The sequence below is a fragment of the Panulirus ornatus genome, chromosome 30 (genome assembly GCF_036320965.1).
Source record: "Panulirus ornatus isolate Po-2019 chromosome 30, ASM3632096v1, whole genome shotgun sequence".
NCBI lineage: Eukaryota > Metazoa > Arthropoda > Malacostraca > Decapoda > Palinuridae > Panulirus > Panulirus ornatus.
This window is the reverse complement of record NC_092253.1, coordinates 832,548-842,815: the sequence shown is the minus strand read 5'-3', so window position 1 is coordinate 842,815 and position 10,268 is coordinate 832,548. Positions and strand designations below refer to the sequence as shown.

Sequence of the window (10,268 nt, the reverse complement as noted above, 5' to 3'; positions counted from 1 at the left end):
CCTTGATCTAGTAACACCACACACCTGCTTCATTCAGATTTGAAATCATCAAACTGTTCCTGATCTGTATGGTTCACTTTCCTGCTGGATGTTGTCTTACACTTTGTTTATCCTGATCTCACCTCTGGGTAGTCTTTTAGTCTTTGAGTGATGAAAGAGAAGAAATTTAGGAAATCTATATCTCATTTCAACGAGACCTAAATTGAAAGATGATTTGGAACCCAAGTAATTTTTTCAATGGTGATGACTTAATTAACGTACTTCAATATATGTTATCAGGTGTTAGGTATTGAAGAAAATATTCTTTAATAGCATCAATATATTATACTGACAATACTTAAATTGTTTACTTATGCTTTACATCTGAGATATGAATATTTACATGAAAAATGCTGAGTCATAAGGCATGTAAATTATGATATATTGTTTCCTAATGAGAGGCAGTATATCACAGCTTCACGGAATTCATTTGTAAATTATGATATTACGATGGGAAAGTATTCTATCTTATCTAAAGAAAGAAAAGATGCTGTGCGGTTCGAAAATTCCTGAGGGAAATGATGGCTGGCATCTGTTGCAAGGCGGGTTTGGTGTGTGGCAGGCAGGGGAGCGGGCATCAGTTGCCTCTCGCTCGGTGGTAGTTGAGGGTGTTGCTCTCTCGCCTGCGTGGCTTCACTACTCTATGGATCCTGATCTGACTATCGTTGTATATTAAAAGTGGAAAGCATGATAATGAGTGTCTGATCAAGTCTAAGAAACGCTTTCTTCACGGTTTGCGTACGAAATGGATTTATACAATATAATGTTAAAGGAAAAACAGAATTAATCGGAATTCAGGATATTTCGAAACACTTTCTGTTTACGCTTGAGAATTCGGTGCTATTCTTCAATAGTAAATGACACTGCCATAACTCAGAGCCTCCAGTACCTCCACACACCAACCAACAACCTGAGAGGTAAGTTATAATCCTTATCATTCACATGTTGCAAAATATATTATTTCGATACTGTTTGTGTTGATAACAGTGAACCACATCCATATGTAAATAACATCCTAGGACAAGGTCCAAACCTATCTGTATTATCTTATCTAAGGCTACACCTGTTGACATAAACAAAGCGCTATCAAGCACATGGATGCGAGATGCTATCATATTTTAGGCAAAACCTGATCAAGATAATCCAAATTTTCCCTTACCGTAAAACACACACACACACATACACACACACACACACACATACACACACACACACACACACACACACACACACACACACACACACATACACACACACACACACACACACACACACACACACACACACCACACACATACACACAGACACACACAGACACACACAGACACACGCCTACACAAACGCACACACACACACATACACACACACACACACACACACACACACACACACACACACACACACACACACTGTTTAACCTTAACTTCGAAGCTGGATTGTTAATATGTTCCCAGGTGGGAGAGGAGAAGCTTCAGGAAAAGAAAAATTTGAAATATTGAAGAAAAGGTGGACGTGGGTTCATGGCTGGCAAGGCAACTCGCGATAACGGCTTTGTCAGACTTATTGTTTTATTTAGAATTCATTTCTGTTTTGGTGAGTTCGTCGACCCAACTGGAAAAGACGAGCGTGAGTGTGTGTTTACCGAGGGTGATCAGCCCGAGGTGTTGGGAGTCACTCAGTCTTCAACTCGGGAGGGTGTTGGTTGACATCGACTTACAGGGTTCATGTGGCTGATAGGCGACGGTGACGTAATATGGAGGAAAGGCGTAGGGTGTTTATGACTGGCTAAGAGAGAGAGAGAGAGAGAGAGAGAGAGAGAGAGAGAGAGAGAGAGAGAGAGAGAGAGAGAGAGAGAGAGAGAGAGATTTTAGAGATCAAAAGGATTTTATAAACACAGGGCCGGAAGGAGTTGCCTCATTTGGTCAGAGGAAACCATCTACCTTATGTTAAAAGTGACACGACTAATGAAAGTAATCTGGATATGATATTTATACGACAACAAATATGACCGTTAGATAAGGGGAACAAATAAAGACGTTTGAGAGGGAAAGATTTTGCTTTTCCTCAGACCATCGAATCTGAGACGCAACATAACTTAATGTGGTCAGGATGGAGATCTTGATTAGTTAAAGGTTAAATGAATAAATGAAATGAATGTTTTCCATCTGGGAGTAAGGACTGAGAGGAATTTTGGAATCAAATTTAAAGTCTGTTTAAGAGAATCTACAGACAAAGGTTATGGGATTTAATGCGAAGGGATGGACACTATAGAGGTGAGGTGTAGAGAGTTTGGGACCAGAGGAAAGATAGTTAACACACAAGGGACAGGGGAAGTGAAGCCAAAAAAGGAAAAGTTTCGAACCATGAGTTATAGGTTTACGAACCAAGAGAGTCAATCAAAAGCCTGAAAACAGATGGATTAGAGACAAGGGATAGGTAACTTTGAGCCATGGAATATATATACTGTTGAGGTGTAGAGTTAGAGAGGACTCAAAGGCAAGCATTTGAGAACTGCAGAGATAAAGTTCTACATGGGAAGAGGTAGCAGTAAGAAGTGGGGCGACACAAAAGAAAGAATAAGAAGCAAAAGAAGTAATGGATATGCAGCAAGAGAGCCGGAGAAGAAGGACTACAGAACGAGGGTATAAAGATGGCAAAGAGTATAAAGGTAATGGTCAAGATATCAGGGGCGATGGATGGAGTTATCAAAAGGTGCAGAAGTACAGGAATGAGGAACTACAGAGGAAAGAATAGAGGAACATTAGAGCCAATGACTGAGGAACAATGCAAAGAAAAAGGATCTACAGTGTCAAAGAATGAGGATCCACATAGCCAAGAAGTGAGAACCTACAAAGGTAAAAAGAATGAAGAACAACAGAGCCAAAGAAATAGAATGTTCAAAGCCAAAATCATAAGGATCTATAGAGCAAAAGAATGAGGCTCTGTCGTACTAGAGAGTATGAGGAGCAGCCAGAGCAAGGCACGAAGTGAGGACCTAGTGAGGGATTCATCAAAAGACTTCGCCAACCTGATCACCACAGAGGTACGTTTCACCCCATCTCTCCCGAGCAATTTTCTCTTTAAAACTTGGCTTCTCCGAGATCCAGACACACAAGAACTTGTTTGGCCTCGCAGTCTTGACACTCGGGTGAAATATGGCGAGATAAAATTTCCGAAGGGATGCAAGAAAGCGCTGTCTGAAAATTGGAGTATTTACCTGCCTGAGGCTGAGGGGTCTAGGTCCAGGGCGGAGCAAGTTGATTGACTTGTATGTCAACAGACGAGCGAACGAGAGGTTTTGTATGAGTACGGTGTTCAGTGGTACTTCTGAGTAGTCCTGTCTGTCATTCTATGGTTGTTTGTCTTTCTGTCTGTCTGTCTTTTCCTATTTTCCTCTCTCTCAACTTATCCCTCATCTCTCCCTCTCCACTTTGCCCTTTTTGTCTTTGTTTGTCTGTCTTTAAATCATGCTTTCTTCCATTATTCTTTCAAATATACGTATTTACGTGTACCTCGTCTTTATATTTGACTCTACTAAGCACATGCCACACATGATCGATTTTTGAATATCAGTCAGTCACCAAATGTGTGGGGAATTAGGCAAAGAAGACTGTGGTTAAATTCCCAGGGACTGTAAAGCACGACGAGCAACTGTACGTTATACGTGCCACCAGCTTCCAAGGTCTGCGTATACTCTAGCCGGACTCATATAGTAGGCTGGAAGGACAACGATATTACATCCATGATGTAGCGTCTCAAACTAACTTCGATTTCATAGAATTCATGAATTTTCATACGTTTGCTTATCATATTTTCTATTATTCAGAGCCTCCAGCTTTTATCCCTTCCTGTGTACATATAGCAAGACAACACGGTTAAAGTCTTGTGTATCCAGGGGAGGGACCAACAGCTGCCAAACACGACCGCCTCACGTTAGTGACCGTCGCAAGTGTCGTGATCTCTCACGTCCAGATACAAGACTGAGATCATCTTTTATATTTTTTTCGGTATTGTGTTACATCATGAGGTACAACTCTGCTATGTATCCTGTGCATTTAACACTGAAGGCATTCTTCTTATGACAACCAAATGTGCTCCTCTGTATTAACCATTTGGAGTATTTCCAGCGTAAATGCCCCTGCTGCTCGTAAATATCATGTTAGCTCTTGACTTAGTTGATGGCAGATGCCTGAGCTCATTTGCATAATGGTGTTTTGGAATACAACGAAGTTAAAAGTAAGGAGAGGGTATACAAAGATAGATACATGATGGGACGATGCATGAAAAAGACAGAAATATAAAATATGAGGCAAACCCGAGTGTGTGGTAAAAGCCAATTAAAAGCAGTGTGTGATGAATCTCACACATATTGCAATGCAGATATTGCTTCACTGACAAAAGATTTTTCAACAGCGTTGGTGGTGGTGGTAGGTATAGTGACCAGATAAGTGACAGTAATATTCGTAGAAGTGAGGTAGTTGTAGTTGAAGTAAGCATACTGGTAAGAGAACTGATTATTGTTGTGACAATACCATTGTTATTCAATGGGGATAACAATAGTTTCTGTAGTATCATTGATTATAGTTTAAGTAATATAGTAGTAGTAGTGGTAGTAGTAGTAGTAGTGCTAGTAGTAATAGTAGTAGTAGTAGTAGTAGTAGTAGTAGTAGTAGTAGTAGTAGTAGTAACAACCACAGTAGTAGTAGTAGAAGGAGGAAGTGGAGGAGAATGAGGAGGAGGAGAAGGGGCAGGAGGAGGAGGAGGAGAGGAGATGGAGGAAGAGGTAGGGAGGAGTAGGAAGAAGAGGAAGAGGCGGAGGAGTAAATCGTAAGTGTCTGGTAACATTTGGGGCAAAATCTACGAGCAAATATAAGGCTGAAGAACACCCACAGCGGCAGTAGCACCAATGGTCAACACAGGAGACGGTAGTGTTTGGTGTAGTGGTAGTGCTTGTGGCAGTAGCCGTTGCTGCAGGGGAACTGTTGGTAACAGTAGAAACAGAAGCAACATCAGCAGAAAGTTTAATTCAGTAGTATGGGGAAGGGTAATAGCTGTGGTGGTAATAGTTCTGCTGATAGTGATGGAAGTATTTGTGGTACTTTGGTATAAATAGTAAGAGCAGTGGTATGCTTAACGAGCAGGGACAGTGGTCATAGATTGTGTACCAGCGTTCCAGAGATACCCACAACACAACAGTATCTGTTGTCTCTGAAATGAACACGACCGCCAGTACCAGTGGATCATATTTCCAGTAGGTATGGAACTCTATATTGTCATTGGATTATCTATCGGTCATGGTTAGAAATATGATGACGATTGAGGTGATAATGATGACTACAATATAACCTGGTTTCATGCTGTTTTTTCTTATCATTTTAGTCTCTTTGCGTTTGCATTTTTCCACGATTTTCTTTCTAAATTCTTTTACATGTACCTTTAAAAATATGTTTCTTCAGTGGCGTGGATTCATTCAAAAAAAATTTGGAAGGGTTGGTTGGTTGGTTGTTTTGGATCTAGGATAATAATTTGCCAGGGTCATTAAGGCCGTCATTGTTAATCTACATCCACCAACCACAGAGCCTGTAACACCTGCAGGCGTTGAAGATAATTCTAAGATCACATACATTCTCATTGCGCATGTGGCCCCTGTTTGGATAGGCTAACTCATTTTCATTCATTTACAAGTGGGATGTCAGAAGTCCCTTTCCTTTCTGAGTCCGAAATATGTAAGTATTAAATGAATATTAAATGAATATCTCGTTAATTGAACATAACAGAATATTGTAAGATACAAAATGGAAAAGCTTCTAATTGTACGTCGAGTATTTCATTTAGGAAGAAATCTGTTTTTCTGGCTTTATAATCAACAGTTTTAAGACTGAACTTTCACGAAAAGCTTAAAAAGCTTCTCAAATATACTGTACATATACACAAGATTGAATCACAGCTGTACTTTGATGAGTTTATGAATAACTAATGATACCTTGGCAGAGTCAACGTTTCTACCCATCATCTCAAACAATGTGCATTCCACTTCCAGCGCTTGAAGTTTCCTCCGCTGAAACAAGTCGTCGTTCGTTCATTTGGACGTTGTGAACATGTCACCACTCTTGCCATCCCATTGTCGGTCAATCGTCTCTTTCAGCTGCTGCGTCATATGTTGCTGTATCACAGAACAGTACGTTTAATGGCTTGATGTTCACTGCGGACTTGCCGTAATACTTTGAAACCTTCATTGTTTCAGTGGAGAATTTGGAACATTGCGAAGCCTTGGTTGATGGTTCAAAGGCCCTTCAAGTCTCTGTTGATGGTCAGAAGCCTTCCATGGCCTTTGTTGATAACTGGAAGTCTATCAAGTTCTCTTCTTATAGTTGGAAGTTTATCACGTTCTTTCCTGATGACCAGGAACCTTCCAATGACTATGTAATTCGCTTAAAGCCAGTTAGTGCGTGCCATGTTTTGAGGTTTACCAAAATGTCATTGTCAAGCTCTCACGAAAGCCACAGCTGCTGGGGAGTGAAGGCTCCAACTGCACTAAGGATGAAGTGTGAGGGTTGTTGGGGCTCACACCGCAACCAGTTATATGGAAGAAAGCTACGAAGTGCTCAGATTGATAAATTCTTGTTTTATCAAAGTTTCTTGTTCCCATTTCATCTGATCTGTCCATTATTGAGGCATGTTTTGCTAGTACCATGTTGACTGCCGTGAAGAAGTAAGTTACATTTTTACATCGTCCTTTTGTAAATAAAAAGTACTTTAAGTATGACAGTGGTGTAGAACAGACTTTGTGACGAAAAAGCAACCTTATGAGAGTAATGTGATACAGATGAAACTCTTTCGTTTGCCGGAATTTCAAAATCTGGTCCAATGAATTGCACAAAGCATCCCAAATCTCGTGCATGGACTCTGCAGTGTTCAGGTTGAGGAAATGATTGTAGCATGTAAACAGTAGTATAACAACCGTAATAACCGACATACCGGAACATTTCTGCTCACTTTCAATGAACAATATAAAGAAGCTCAGGATCGATTGTTAATGTATGCGCAGTGCGACAGCTGACTCATTTGTCTGCCAGAGGAAGCAGCCATGTTATGAGAGGAACAGGGGATACGATGTTACGAGTACCACGGAAATATTCTGAATTAACGCGCTAGAAAAACGGATGTTTTGGCTAACTAAACCGTCCATTATCCATACTTACTTTCTGTACTCATCAAATATGTTACACAGTTTTTAAGGGGGATTTTTTTTTTGCTTGCAGAAATATTTTGTTAGTATAATTTTTTGGTTAATAAATGTTGCCAGCTTCACTTCAGCTTTAGTGAAAGCGTCTGTCCAATCCTGAATGCCTTAAGGTACTTCCCGAAACAAAGCATAAACGTGTGAAGTATGGAGTTCATACATTATACATTATCGTTTTGAGAATTTTCTTACTTGATGAAAGAAGTTGTAAGACTTTTAGACCGACCACTGTAACGGAAAATACCCGGCCTGGCTGTACACCACCCGCTGTCTGAGGTTTGAGAACTCTTGGATGCCTTGCAGGGACGTTGCTCGATTTGCTCGATTTTTTCGTGTTGATGTCTGTGGCGAGGGTGTGCTGCAACATTTAGCAGGCCGTTTACAGGGATCAGAAAACATAAAAGCAAATTGTAGGGAAGGGAAAGGTACGAGACGAGAGTGATGGAGGAAAATGACAGTAGTTCACTGATGCCTGATGGTAAGGGAAATTTACGAGGAGAAACATGAGTAGGAATAACAGAAGAAAAGGAAATGATTGATGACAGGTGGAAAGCGAAGAAGGAGATTCATGTCTGCAGCGATTAGTAAATTGATTAGACGGATGCGAAAGAGGGAAGAGGGGAAGTTAAGAAGTGTGCAGGAGAAGGGACAGAGAATTACACGAGAGTGAATAGAAGAAAAAACTAAAGTAGGTAGAACTACACCCTCACCGGCCGGGCGCCCTGGGCTGCAGTCTTCAGACTGTGAATTTGCATTTTCTGCTTAAGGGCACAAACTGCTAATTTACATAAACTCACAGAATACATGGAAAGTTAAGTACATCTTGATCACCCGATGGCAAGTTAAGTATATCTTAAATACCCATCTGGTCACTCTGGTTCCACGATTCATGTAACATTCAGATCTGTTGTGGCGTATAGTGTGTGTGGCTATAGTGTGTGTGTGGCGTATAGTGTGTGTGGCTATAGTGTGTGTGTGGCGTATAGTGTGTGTGGCTATAGAATGTCTGGTGGTATGAGGCGTTTGCCCCTGTGGTCTGGACCGCTGTATGATAAGTCTGGCCATCTGGTCTTTTTTCTTTGCTCCTCCTGAATGGCGTACCGGTGTAGGATCTTGCTAGGTTGTTCCAGGTGTGTTCTGTCTTCTTTCATAGTCGAGTTAGGGTGTCAGGTCTGTCTCGGGGTACGTGGTCTGTTTGTGTTGTCTCTATGCTTGTGAAGTTTGTATGGTTGAATAGAGGGTTTAGTAACTTGCCTTTCTTCTTGATGAATGATGTAGATGGTTTGTATGGTTGTTTCATCTCTGTGGTTGCTTGGTCTGCCTGGTTGTCTGGATCACTTTAATTCTTTGTATTTTTTGAGTTGTTTTATTTGTCTTGTTATCTAGTCTGGTTGCCTGTTCCGTCCGACTACGTGGTTGGTCTGGTTGCCTGATCTTTTTTGTTTGCCTGGTTTCCTAGCTCGCCTGGTCTTCTGGTCCACCAGCTATCCTGATCTGTCTGCTTCACCTGGGCACCTGATCTAAATAATTAAACCAGTTTTCACATGACCGTAAAAAACCATGGCTGCCACTTAGTGAGGCTACATGCACTCTAAAATTTTTGATTAGATAACAGTGTTCCATTACATGAGAATGTCAGAGCCAACGGCGCAGATAATGCGAGGTTCCAGGATGACGTGGCCAGTGTAATGGTCCACAAGGACGTGGCCAGTGTAATGGTCCACTGGGACGTAACCCTGATTCAGCAGAAACTTTGATTGTCCTTTACATATTAGTGACACATACGTCATCTTGTGAACTTCTGCTGTACTGCTGTCATCAGAGCTCTGTCGTAACAGTCATGTCATCGACTTTATGACTGATTTTCTTATCTTATTTGGAAAAGTAGATGGATCACCATCAGGTCCCTATGCTGAGTTGCCTTCTTGTTGGTCCGTTGCCATTATCATGATGTTTTCTTGCCAAATTGGTAAGGTGTCCTAATCTGATACTATAAGGGGCTATTTCCACATCTGTATCAGAAACCAAGAAGCAATATTGGAAGGATGCTGTGTAAAGGGACGGAGAAGAGGGAGAACCATCTAGTGGGACGGCGAAGGATACTAACGTAACCTTGTTGACTTAGGCCACAATGGACGGCCGAGTAGAGAGAGACACGACAGGTGCCAGGTAAACACAGTTCCATTATTTCCTGAGATAAATTCTAAATTGTTGTATTTTGCAAACAGAACATTTGGACATAGGCAATTCTCTGCATCAGAGCTAACACTGTGTACACCATCACAACTCTTTCTCCTGAAACTCTTTTGCTGTCTTGTTTTATGGTCACCGAATGACAGAGTCCGCAGTTTTAAGGTAAATGTAGGATATATCTAGACGTAATCTGTCGACAAAATCACTTCTCTTGACTTTTATCGTCTTCTCGCCTTTGTAGAAACATTGGATCCGTGTTTTATGTGTTCTTGAAGGCGAGTTCAGCCTCCCTGAGGAAGCTCTGTGATAATCCTCTCACGGCAAAAGGAGTTAATTTAGTCAAGGGTTCGAACACTGTATACGTTGACTCCTAAGTCTCAGATGGGAATTTCCTGAGATTTCTGTGCATACTGTGGATTCGATTCCAAGAGTTCCTTACTCTCATGTCAGTACTTGATGGTAGGTATCATTACTTCTTTATTCAATTTGAAAGACTATGATGAAATAATTGGTTGTTTTCATTGTTAATAAAACTGGACATATGGTTCAATATAATATGCGGATGTAACAAAAAGGCTTTTGTACGAAATATTAGTTACTAAAATCAAGAAACAATCAAGTCTTGCTTAAGCCTCAGAGAGAGAGAGAGAGAGAGAGAGAGAGAGAGAGAGAGAGAGAGAGAGAGAGAGAGAGAGAGAGAGAGAGCGAAACCTACCTGAATGAGCTCAAGACAGCCCTAAAAGAGCTTCCGGAGAAAATGAAAAAAAAAACTTTTGAATTGTCAAGTCTTACA

The 10,268-nt window shown here is 41.0% G+C and overlaps 1 protein-coding gene across 1 annotated transcript in view; it reads left to right on the top strand.

Annotated features, from left to right (window-relative positions):
- The first annotated feature begins 636 nt into the window (after nucleotides 1–636).
- Nucleotides 637–10,268, top strand: part of LOC139758284 (leucine-rich repeat neuronal protein 1-like) — a 46,624-nt gene continuing 36,992 nt past the window's right edge. The window contains 1 exon segment of the mRNA XM_071679499.1: nucleotides 637–956. The gene's annotated coding sequence lies outside the window, so the exon portion shown is untranslated.